We start from the raw sequence: 12,706 nt of genomic DNA, 5'->3' as shown, positions 1-12,706 counted from the left end.
CATACATAAGTTTACGTTCCTCATATTTTCTCGCCGAGACGTATGGCCGAGTGGTTAAAGGCGACGTCTCAGAGACGTGAGGTTGCGGGTTCGAACCCCACAAGATCACGAAACAAAATACTTAGCTATTTTACTTTTTTTCTTCAATTTTGTATTACATATTCGTCCATGTAGAAATCACGTTCGTATATAAACGCACCTATACACACACACAGACACACAGACACACGCCATATCCCTCTTTTTTGTGTGTTGGAGACCACATTGCTTCGACTGCAGCAACATTTTGCAGGTTGACTTTGTCAAACCGATCATAGTATGTAATGACGACGACTGAGGTGTTGTACTTTGAACATTTGTCTTTCAAGACCATGTTATTGTTTTGTACTTTGATGACGTCATCACACTGAAAATTGTGATTAAAGGCAAGGTATCAAAACCAGCCGATTATAGGCTTTATGTCTACGGCGCGTATTTTTCCCAAGTTGCCAGAAATGGCATAGCGACATCAGTCGTTACAAGGCCGCATTTCCGTCTAGCAATGCAATACATGTTCACGCGGCCACGATTGTTGAGTGGGCATTGACTTTTTCCCCCTGTAATATCCATACATTTCTTTTTTGCCTTACCATTTCCGGGGATGTCCCGTGGCCGATTGGTTAGAGAAACGGTTTTGCATGCACGCTCAATATAACTTCAAGGTGCCTATATCACATTCTTTTCTTTGTCAATCACAGATGACCGACACCTGATGACCCCAAGCGTATCACCTAACTCGTCAGCGTGACGAGTTTCATATCTCGTTTTTTTTTATTCTTCTTTCTTTCTGGACAATTTTGTGTCGTCAATATCTCAACAATGACATTACGGAATGACATGAAATTTTCAGTCAACATGTCTCATAACAATATCTAGCCACAATAAGGTTTTCATGACAGTAACATATCTATGACGTCATCTAGGCGCCATTTTGTGATTTTCGGACCTTGTCACATGATCGATCATAACTTCATAACTAGATGTCATTTCTGCATCATTTTCGGTGGACATAAAGTTCAGGTCACGCTCTATCTTACTTTTTAACGCTAGTTACCCAGGTCTTCATTACGCGCGCCTACGCGCGCGTCAAAATTTTAAAAGGCTCAAAACGACTTCCCAATGGGAAATCTCGAAGTTTCAGACAATTTTAAGCGTTTCAAACATTTTCTCGCGTGCGCGTCCGTCCGCGCAATTTCACGCGCAGAGGGCGTAACCAACATGAAAATGCAATTTTTTTGACTGATTTGGATTCCTGATACTTTGAGTAACAATATCCACTGATTTCCGATCGATGTTGACCTATAACAAAGGAATGCACTGGCGTCAAAGTTGAAATTCCGCGCGCGCGTCTTTCTGCAAATATAGTGAAAAAACATGTCTTTGTTTATTTCGCCATAGCTCTTTAAATCGTCCGTTGACCCGATATTTCTATTGCATATTACAAAAGCATATGAATTGTAAATAACATTCCTAGTATCAATATTGCCAGGAAAACGCGATGAAGTGATCATATCGTCATTTTGAATAAAAAAAGTGGAATTGATTTTTTTGAGGTACTGTTTCTGACATTCATTTGCTCGTATCTCTGTTGTTTAAGCTCAATATTATCCCAAATTCACATATGTTGTCCTTTAAACATTTGCCTTTCAAGTCCATGTCATGGTTTTGAAATTTGATGACGTCATCATACTTTAAATTGTGATTAAAAGTAAAGATGCAAAATCGGACAAGTTTACGTGTTATGTCTATGGGAGGTGATTTTTTTTAAAAGCATGCATTGACTTAACAACGTTTAAGCACCTTTATCTCAGCTGATTTTGCTTCATTTCCTCTGAAACTTTAGTATGTTGTAGCTGAGACAATAAGCTGCAGTAATCATGCATTTTATTCTTTGAAATCTCCTCATCAGATTGACAATTTTGCAGTTTAAAACTGAAAATGAAAATGGAATGTGGACAAAACGATTCCTCATGTATCTTTCATATACATAAGTTTACGTTCCCCATATTTTCTCGTCGAGACGTATGGCCGAGTGGTTAAAGGCGCCGTCTCAGAGACGTGAGGTTGCGGGTTCGAACCCCACAAGATCACGAAACAATTTTTTTTTATTTTACTTTTTTTTCTTCAATTTGTATTATATATTCGTCCATGTAGAAATCACGTTCGTATATAAACGCACCTATACACACACACAGACACACACACACGCCATATCCCTCTTTTTTGTGTGTTGGAGACCACATTGCTTCGACTGCAGCAACATTTTGCAGGTTGACTTTGTCAAACCGATCATAGTATGTAATGACGACGACTGAGGTGTTGTACTTTGAACAATTGTCTTTCAAGACGATGTCATTGTTTTGTAATTTGATGACGTCATTACACTGAAAATTGTGATTAAAGGCAAGGTATCAAAACCAGCCGATTATAGGTTTTATGTCTGCGGGACGTATTTTTCCCAAGTTGCCAGAAATGGCATAGCGACCTCAGTCGTTACAAGGCCGCTTTTCCGTCTAGCAATGCAATAGATGTTCACACGGCCACGTTAGTTGAGTGGGCATTGACTTTCCCCCTGTTATATCTATACATTGTTTTTTTTTTTTTTGTCTTACCATTTCCGTGGATGACCCGTGGCCGAGTGGTTACAGAAACGGTTTCGCATGCACGCTCAATATAACTTCAAGGTGCCTATATCACATTCTTTTCTTTGTCGATCACAGATGACTGTCATCTGATGACCACAAGCGTATCACCTAACTCGTCCTCAATGTGACGAGTTTTCATGTCTCGTGTTTTATTTCGTGTTGTTATATATAATTATATTAGTCCAGAACAATTCTACAACTACAACAACCAAAAATTGAATCGGTATTACCTGCCGTGCATGAGTTAGTGCATATAGCGTGCCTAGCAAGACGTCATTTCTTCTATTTTCATTGTAAAAACAAAAACAAAACATAGTAGTCAAATTATTTTCGCTTGTGTGGAAGTGTTATATTAGCCCTTCTCAAAGATATGCAGACATATTTCCAGACTGACCTTCTTTTTCTATGTCACCGCCCTATGATGTTAGGCTCTAAGAAATCACTAGTTCGGAGTAATGAATATTATTATTATTTATTTATTCGGCATTTGCAAAACAATACAAGTGATAACAGAGAAACAGAATAAACAAACAAAACACAAGAAAACAAAGTGTTAGGCTTTCCCTGTTGAGCTTCCCGAAGGAGCCGGGTTGGAAAAAAGCAATCAAAATCACTATGACCCTTGGGCCTCTCCAACCAACTTAAGGAAGCACATCAGGGAACTGTTGAACATAAAAGAAAAGAAATAATACAATTTTGAATTAAGCGTGTACACCAAGGGATTTTTTTCTTCATACAAGCAAAAAATATCATTGTGGCAAATGGTATTCCTTCCACCCCCCCGTAAAAAGAAAAGAAAAAAAATCCAGTATACAAAAAAAAAATGTTATCAGAGTACATCTCAACAACAAATATCCCCTCTAACTGCACTGCAGTGTATGAAGCCAGCAAGTATCATCAACATCCCCCAAACCATCTTCAATACACTGTAAATATAAAAATAATTTCAAAACTTTAACTTCATCATTACCCTGAGACTACATAACCCAGCACTTTCTTTAAAATTCCCTTGTGTGGTATTACATACACCACTGTGCAATATACATTATATATCAGATGCCAAAAGTCATAAATACAGTAATATCAAATAATGCAAGGCATGATTTAAGGCATAAACATCCCCCCAGAAAAAAACTATAAAATTACTAATCAGTTCATGTTATATATGTCTTACACAAAAAATCTGAAACCCACAGACAAAGATATAACTGGGTCGCAAACAAAACTGAATATCAATCAATATTCTGTGTTTTATGGCAACCAAGAGCAATCATGATAAGAAAAACAGCAAAAAAAAAATCACAATTATCAGGTAAAATCAATCATAATCTTCCTTTAGACATGTCCTGCATCTTCCAGGGATTGAAATTAGCTGAGTTACAATATACTGATGACACAGAAACCTGAAAAAAGTCGGTAAAATCCTCTCCAAATGAGAGCAGAAATCAGGGCACCAGGGCACCCGACCTGAGATAACACACTCATACAGTTTAACTTAACAAATTTGTGTATTTCAAACAAAGTCAAAGTACAGAGACTCTCATACACATGTACATTGTATGTTTATCATGCCTGTGGTTATCAATACACTACATTAAAATGAACCTTTCAGTTGTTGAAGGAAAGATGAGAGAGAATCAATGACTGCCGAGTCCCTTACTGAGTCAGGTAATTTGTTCCAGAGTCTGGGAAACCTACGGGTGGGGGACAGGAAGAGTACTTGGGTTCTAGACGGGTGGTGAGTGAATGTAAGAAGGTATGGGTGCCGGGTATTTATCTGAACAGTGTTGGATATAGCTTCACATTTAATAACCCCTGAAAGGCATTTTATGGTGAACGCGCATAGAGCATAATCCCTTCTGGACTGTAACGATGACCAATGGAGCAAGCGGAGGCGCTCATCGTAGGACATCTCACACCTCCTTTGATGGAGTGCGGCTCTGGTCGCTGTCCGTTGAACTTGCTCTAGTTTATGCTCCTGGGCTGCAGTGTTGGGGTGCCATGCTGGTATGCCATATTCCAGAATTGGGAGTACCAGGGACCGGTAGAGACAAAATATCGCCTGCGTGGATGCCCCACGTGCGATGCAGCGAATAAAACCCAGTAGCCGATTGGCACGAGCTACAACAGCGTCCACATGCAAGTTCCAACGGAGATCGGACGATATGATCACTCCAAGGTACTTGTAGGATGGTACATGGGCTAGCGGGTCATTGTTAAGGGTGTAGACTGGGTATTGATCCGGTATCCGCTTCCGGGTGATGTGCATCACCTTGGTTTTCGCGGTGTTAAGTGACATTTGCTTTGACGTGCACCATTCGTAAATTTTGTCAAGGTCTGATTGTAACACTGCTTGGTCATGTAAGGATCGTATCGTTCTGTAGACGAGGATGTCATCAGCAAAAAGAACTGTGGTGGACTTTATGGAGTGAGCCACATTATTGACAAACAAGTTAAAGAGACAGGGTCCGATCACGCTTCCTTGCGGTACCCCCGAAGAGGCTCTAGTCCAAGAGGAGAATGCGCCCTGGTACATCACACGTTGGTCTCGCAGAACAAGGAAGGATTTGAGCCATTTAAAACCATTCCGCGAATGCTGTAATCCTTGGCAACTGTATCGAGCAGCGCAGAATGTGACATTTTGTCAAATGCTTTTGACATGTCACAGAACACAGCATCGATCCGGGGAGCTTTAGGTTTGTCGAGGGTACAAGACCAATCATGAAGGACATTGGTTAGTTGGGTAACGCAACTTCTCCCTCTCATGAAGCCATGTTGGTGACAATTCCACATGCCATATGAATCCATGTGTGATTGAATAGCTGATGTTACTATTCGTTCAAGGGTTTTACAGAGCACAGAAGTTAGTGCAACGGGTCTGTAGTTAGTGAGCAACTCTCTATCACCCTGTTTGTATATGGGAGTAATGTTTGCCTTTTTCCACATGTTTGGTACAACCCCTGTATGAAGAGATGAATTGAATAGGGCACACAAGGGATACACAATCTCATAAGCAGTTTCCTTGATGATTTTAGGGTGAATTCCATCTGGCCCTGGGGGTTTATTTGCTGGAAGAGAGAGCAACATTGGAATAATCTCACCTACAGAAACGGACAACTGACTCAGTTCAGGGACTAGGCATGAGCTGTCTAGAGGTTCATCTGGGATAAGTTGTGCAGGGTTGAACACAGAACTAAAGTAATCATTAAAAGCTTGCGATATACTGTCAGGATTATTGAGAGTAGTACCATCATGAACAAACACACGAGGGGCAGATGATTGCTTACATGATCTAACATAGCTCCAGAACCTACGTCTGTTGTCGTTAGACATAAACATATTGTCTACATAGAACCAGTATGCTTGTCTACATTGTTTCTTGACATCATTTCGTACCTTGCAATATGTTTCCCAATCAGTTTTCAAGCCTGACCTGCGAGCTCTCTTGAATAACACATGCTTTTTATGAACAAGCTTTCTCAGCTCTTTAGTAATCCAAGGGGAAAATTTCGACTTTCGTTTGGATACTCTGGGAATAGAGTCATTTACAGCTGCATTAAGTAAGTCTGTGAAGATCTCTGCTGATGAGTTTGGGTCATTGGAATCCATAAATGCAGACCACGGAATTAGCTGGATTAGCCTTCGCAAGTGGTTAAAGTCTCCTCGCTGAAACTGCAAAAATGATCTCACGAGACTGTTTCGAAGGAGTGAATTTGAAGAGCGAAGGTGGATGGATACTGCATGATGATCGGATGAGACAGGTGACGGTGAGATGTTGACGGAGGAGATGTAGTGCCGGCAGTTTGTGAAGACAAGGTTAATCGTTGAACCAGTTGTAGGCATGTTGGCTTCGGAAGGCCTTGTGGGAACAGACACCAACTGAGCCAGTCCATGCTGTGAAGTGATTTCCTCCAGGTAGGCATGATGGTTTGTTCGGTGTGCACCTGGAGACATGTCTATGTTGAAATCCCCAACCAGGAGGCATCCATCAAATAGATTGACATCCACTGATTCAAGGGAGTCTGCCACTTTCTCCCAATATGACACAGGAGAAGAAGGTGGTCGGTAAAGCACGCCGACCACCCAATTAGCTTTAGCGAGTTTCACAGACAGCCACATCAATTCAAGATCATCTGTTTCGTGTCGATGTAATCTGCGGGGTGATAAATCAGGGTCAACGGCGGCCAGAACACCTCCACCACGGCCCTTTGGACGATCTTTACGGAAGACAACATGCAACAAGCCAAGAGAGGGGTCTGGTTCATCTCTGGTGAGCCATGTCTCTGTGATGACCAACATGCTAGGTGTATGATTGGCAAGAGAGAGCTGAAGATCCTGCCATTTGTTGCGAATGCTCCGAGCATTGAAAAGAAGACATGACAGTGGGGCATGGTTATGCCTATGGTTGACTGAAGAGGACCGGTTCTGGTAACATGATCCACCGGGAGTTGTCAAGGGCCCTGGATTAGGGCTTATGTCACCAGATTGAAGGAGGATACACGCCTTGAAGGTTGCACATGAGTTTGAATAGTAGTGTATACACTTTCCGCCATATTTGAAGTGGACTGTACAGTACGTCGGTGTAGCAGTTATAGGGGAGCATACCAAGTACCAAGGAGAGCTTTGTTCACGTTCAGATAGGCATAGTGTAGTGAGGCCTATGAATAGAGCCAATCTAATCATCTCCATTGTAAATACTCACAGAAGTTAAAGCACAAAGGCGAGGAGGTTCATTGATGTCCAGGGGTATTCAAGGATGAGTGAACACACTCAGGCCATGCTCTGTGTGTCATGGCTACCAAGGCAAGTCATATGAAGAGTCACAGCAAAATCAAAATCAGAATCACGGTTATCTGGTGAAATCAATCAAATGCTCCATAAGACAAGTCTTGCAGCTTCCAGAGATTGAAATCAGTCGAGTAGCAATATTCTGGTGACACACAGATCCGAAAAAAGTTGGTAAAATCCACCCCAAGTGAGAGCAGAAATCAAATGCACCCAGCCTGACTCACACACTCACACATTTTGTATATTCTTAACCTTGAATCAAACAGTGCAATAAAAAAGATTGTTCATTTATTTTCAAGAAGCACCATCCGTCCAACTGGAAAAAAGACTCGCTCCCATTGAGGGCTTGGTGGTCCTGGAACCAGACAGATATGTGTGCTATGATGGATTTAACGTCGTAGCTGCTCAAGTGGTCTGTAAAGAGCTCGGGTTCCCAGCAGTAGAGGTGTACTCTCCTAATACACTACCCCGTAGAGCAGCATGGGACAAGACTCACCGGCTGCAGTGTCCTAAAGGTGACTCCCAAATTGAGCATTTAACGATTTCAACTAAATATATGCTTGTACTGTCATTTCAAGAAGCCGAGAAGATTTAGTATATGGGAAACCGTTTCTTTTTTCCGGAATATATCTCCACGAGAAGCAAAGCCGAAAATGTGTGAGTGACAATTCGTGAATTTAGTAGGCTGTACACTATTGTCTTTAAAGATATTCATTTTCTCTACAAACTCCGGATCCCCGTGATAAAGAAACAACTCAGTACGTTTGAGACTTCCCTCCTGCTCTTTATCAACATTATGTGTTTTATCCTCTTACGAACCGATTGTTCTTTAGCTGTACCATATTTATGTTCGTTTTGTTCTTGTTTTTTATTGTGTGCACATGTATAATGTAATGTATACCAACGCAGGGCTCCCTAGTAAAGCAGGCATTTGCGGCACTGAATGGGACTACCCTGCTTTTACAGAAGACTTAATAAATAAATAAAGACTTAATGAATAAGAAGAAGATAGCTGACTTTCATAAATGTATTCTTATATAGTGAAATGATAAAACCTTTACAGAGTTCGTAATTCATATTCACAACATTTAACAGAGGCTTCATACATACGTATAACGGGGTGTTCCATGACGAGAATCGATTGTCCCGAGAACAAGGCTGTCAGACTGAGATGCCGAGGTGAGAATAGATATTGAAAGTCGAAAATCAACTGGAATATGTACATCTTAAGTTTGTGTATGTTTGTTTGCATGTATGTATAATAATTCTACGATTATGCTAATTTTTCGAAATGAGATGCGACCGTTAATGTTTAAATGTCCTATTGACAGTTTTCATCCAGTTAAAACCAATTTTGTCGTGAAATGTTACGATATGTTTCAGGATATATAGTTGTAAGTAAATTATTAAGCATTAAAGATTCTTATTCATGTGGTCTTGCTTTTAGGACATTCACAAAATTCGTTTTATTACTCTCAATCTTTTTGGATTTGAAAATGCGTTTACAGTGTCATTCTTGTTTATGTTTTCGTTCGTGTTTGGTATAATAGCTGGTTTGGTAGAAGAAAATGAAATTAGTGTGCGTTTCAGGATTTTATGAACACATTTTTGCTCAGTCTGACTTTTCTGTTTTCCTTCCTTCCTTTCAAACATGAGGCACATTTGTGATAGCCCTGGAAGAAATTTTCTAAACAGTCATAAATACATACGTACATGCATACATACATATAATTTATTTGTATTAGGTGGATGGCTAGTGTGAGGAACAGACGGAATCAATGTATATTCATGATTATACAGAATAATATATATAGACACACAGCAAGTATGTCGTTGTTATTTTTCTTTACATCGCGTCGTGTGCCTTTCAGCATTTTTCCGAGAGCTGTTATTGCATGCAACTCAGGAAATGAACAAAAAGTGACCAGAGTGAAATTTACTTCCAGAATAACATAGCAGCCACATGTATTTTCAGAGTGTGCTCTACTTCTATTTTTCTGTTTATTTATGTAATGAACTCATCATTATTTTGAAGAATAGTATTCGTAATGTTTGATATTATGTAGAAAGCATGATCGTATACAGAAACTGTCAGTTTTTATCGCCCATGCCGGTGATAAGTGATGTGTTTCATATTTAATGAAAAGACATGTAGGTCTACGTCGACGTTGCACATTTGTGTGTACGTATGTGCTTGTGTATGTGTAACATTGTAGTTCTAAAATCTGGTGGTAGTTAATCGTCCAAATTTTTAACCTATAGCTTTCATGACAACCCAATGAACAACGGTTGAGAAAATGCTTCAATGTCTTTATTTTATTTGTAATAATTATTCAGTTCTGTGTCTTTTAATCATCATCATTGATAGTTTCGTCCGGGTTTTGTGACCATCCCGGTAATGTGTCTAATGGTTACTGGGACTCTAATATGACGGGCTGTGGAGCCGGGAAATGTGCAAACGCCGGGAAATGTGCAAACGCCGGGAATTGTGCAAACGTATCGCCGGGAAATGTGCAAACGCCGGGAAATGTGCAAACGTCTTGCCAGGAAATGTGCAAACGCCGGGAAATGTGCAAACGTCTCGCCGGGAAATGTGCAAATTTCATCAACGGGAAATGTGCAAACATGACGCCGGGAAATGTGCAAAAGTTAAATTTTGCCGGGAAATGTGCAAAACGTCGCCGGGAAATGTGCAAATCATTTACTTTAGCGATATTGTGTATAAAGATAGTAGATAAACTCCATATCAAAACTGCCCATGAACTTCCACCATTTAGATTTTCTTAATGAAATCCTTCACAGATTTTCAACAAAATTGGCAGGTAGCACGATTATGGCAATGGGATCTCAATTTGTTTATATAGTAGCCACCCCCCCCCCCCCCGAAAAAGGGGAGGGGGGGGGGGGGGGGCTCAATTAAGTCCCAGAACTACGGTATTATCGAAATTCTTCTTGCATTATATAACCAAATAAGAATGAGCTAGGATGGTTCTTTAACCCTAAAGGGGCCGGGCTTTTTTGGCTATGCTCAGACCGGGGGGGGGGGGGGGGGGATGGATTCCGCCCCCCCCCCCCCCCATGAGATCTCGGCCATTGGTGGTGCGATTGCGATGAAATTTCGCATGCGATGAGACCCATGTCATTATCTTCAAGATTGTGTCATAAGATTTTGTTAAACAATCAATTTCTAGTTTTAATTAATTAATTATGCAAATTAAGCTCAAGATGATATTTTAGCCTAATTAAAAGCATCGAGAGTCTAATTTTTGATCTGTAAATCTGTTTTTGCATATTCAACAATTGTACATCACAAAAACTTCCAAAACTCATTTCAATTCTTATGTATTTCATTGTTTTCAGAATTTCTTATGTATTTCTCTGTTTTTAAACTTTTGTTTTTTCTTTGTTTTTTCATTGGAAATTGTCACTGACCACTCTTCTACCATAATTAGCACAAAATTGATAAATGAAAGTGATTAATTGTAAAAATAATCAGGTTTTATGACTTTCATGACAGAGCATTGTTGTCCATAGGAAATGTACACAAAATCACAAAATTGTGCCCGTTTTGGGCGACATTCCGTTACAAAAATGGGCGTGGCTTCGCAAAAGTATGCGCGGACGTTGCAAATTTGGTCTCAAAAGTTGCGCGAGACTTGAACGAAGAAAGTCAAGAAGCCTCGCGACGAGGCCTTCTCGCGTTACAGATTCATAGCGAGAAACGTCGAGGGGGGGGGGGGGGGCGGATTCCGCCTACCCCCCCCCCCCCCGCCCTTTTAGGGTTAAAGATATTGATGACAGGAGTTCACGTTTAATGGCAGATCCAGGGATGCAGGGCACGGGGCCATAAGTGGGGAGGAGTCTTCAAATTGAAGCCTCAGAGTCCCTAAACTTATAGTGCTATGAAGACATTAATGACTGAAATTGCATGTTTGATTATGACGGATCCAGGGGTGTCCGGATCGCGGGGGAGGGGGTGAGGGGAGGAGAGGGATTTTCTACATTGTCAGTATCTTCTTGAAAAGTCTAGGACAGATTTTCACGAAACTTGTCAGATAGCCTCATTACGGTGATATGATCTTTATGAATTGAAATTAGCCCCCAATCCCCCCCCCCCCACCCCCGGCCGAAAAGGGGGGGGGGGGGGGGAGTTGAAGCCTCAGAGTCCCTAAACTCTGGATTTTTAAAAATCTTTTTCTGTCGAACAAAAAAAAAAGAGCTAAGTTAGTGCCTTGTATGACTGAAATTTCATGTTTGATTATGGCAGATCCAGGGGTGCCCTGATTGCGGGTGGGGGAGGGGAAGTGATGGAGAGGAGGGGGATTGTCCACATTTACTGCATCTTCTTGATAAATCCAAAGGAAAGGATTTTCACCAAACTTGGCAGATACCATCTTTACGGTGATATGGTCTTATATGGTAAAATGAGCTCCACCCCCTCCCACCGCCAAGGGGGGGGGGGGGGGGGGAGGAGTTTAAGTTTTAGGTCCCTAAACTGTGGAATCTGTAATCTTCTTCTGTTGAACCGAAGAATATGGAACTACGTTATATGAAGACACTACAGTTACTAAAATTTCAGGTTTGATTATGACGGGTCCAGGAGTGCGCTAATAAGGGGTGTGAGGGGGATTTTCCACATTTTATGCATAGTCTTGTAAAATATATGACGGATTTTTACCAAACTTGGCAGATAGTATATATATGGTGATTCGATCTTAATTTTGTAAATTGAATCCCCCTCCCCCCTCCCCCCTCCCGCCGACGAGGAGGGGGGGGGGGGGGTGAACCCTCAGAGTCCCTATTCTCTTGATTTTTTTTTTACTTCTGTCGAACCGAAAAAGTTAGTGCTGTAAAGACATTAATGACCGAAATCTCATGTTTGATAATGGCGAGTCTAGGCGTGCTCTGATCGGGGGTAGGTGAGGGTGAGGGTGAGGGGGTGCTGTTCGTTATTCCGAAGGTTCACTGTTCCGAAGGTACGTTATTCCAAAGAGTCGTTAATCCGAAATACGCAAAGTCCCTATACCTATAGAGGTTCGTTAATCCGAAAATGAAAAAGGGTTCGTTAATCCGAAAATTTGTGGCGTTATTCCGAAGGTTCGTTATTCCGAAGACTGGTTAATCCGTAAATGAAATTCGGAACAATGAACGTTCGGAATAACGAATCTTAGGAATAAAGAGCCTTCGGAATAACGAACCTTCGGAATAACGAGCTGTAACCAGGGGGAGGAGGG

This window comes from Diadema antillarum, unplaced genomic scaffold (assembly GCF_040938485.1).
Source record: "Diadema antillarum isolate AM-2024a unplaced genomic scaffold, OU_Dant_1.0 seq00002353_RagTag, whole genome shotgun sequence".
Lineage (NCBI taxonomy): Eukaryota > Metazoa > Echinodermata > Echinoidea > Diadematoida > Diadematidae > Diadema > Diadema antillarum.
Note: the sequence above shows the minus strand (reverse complement) of the source record.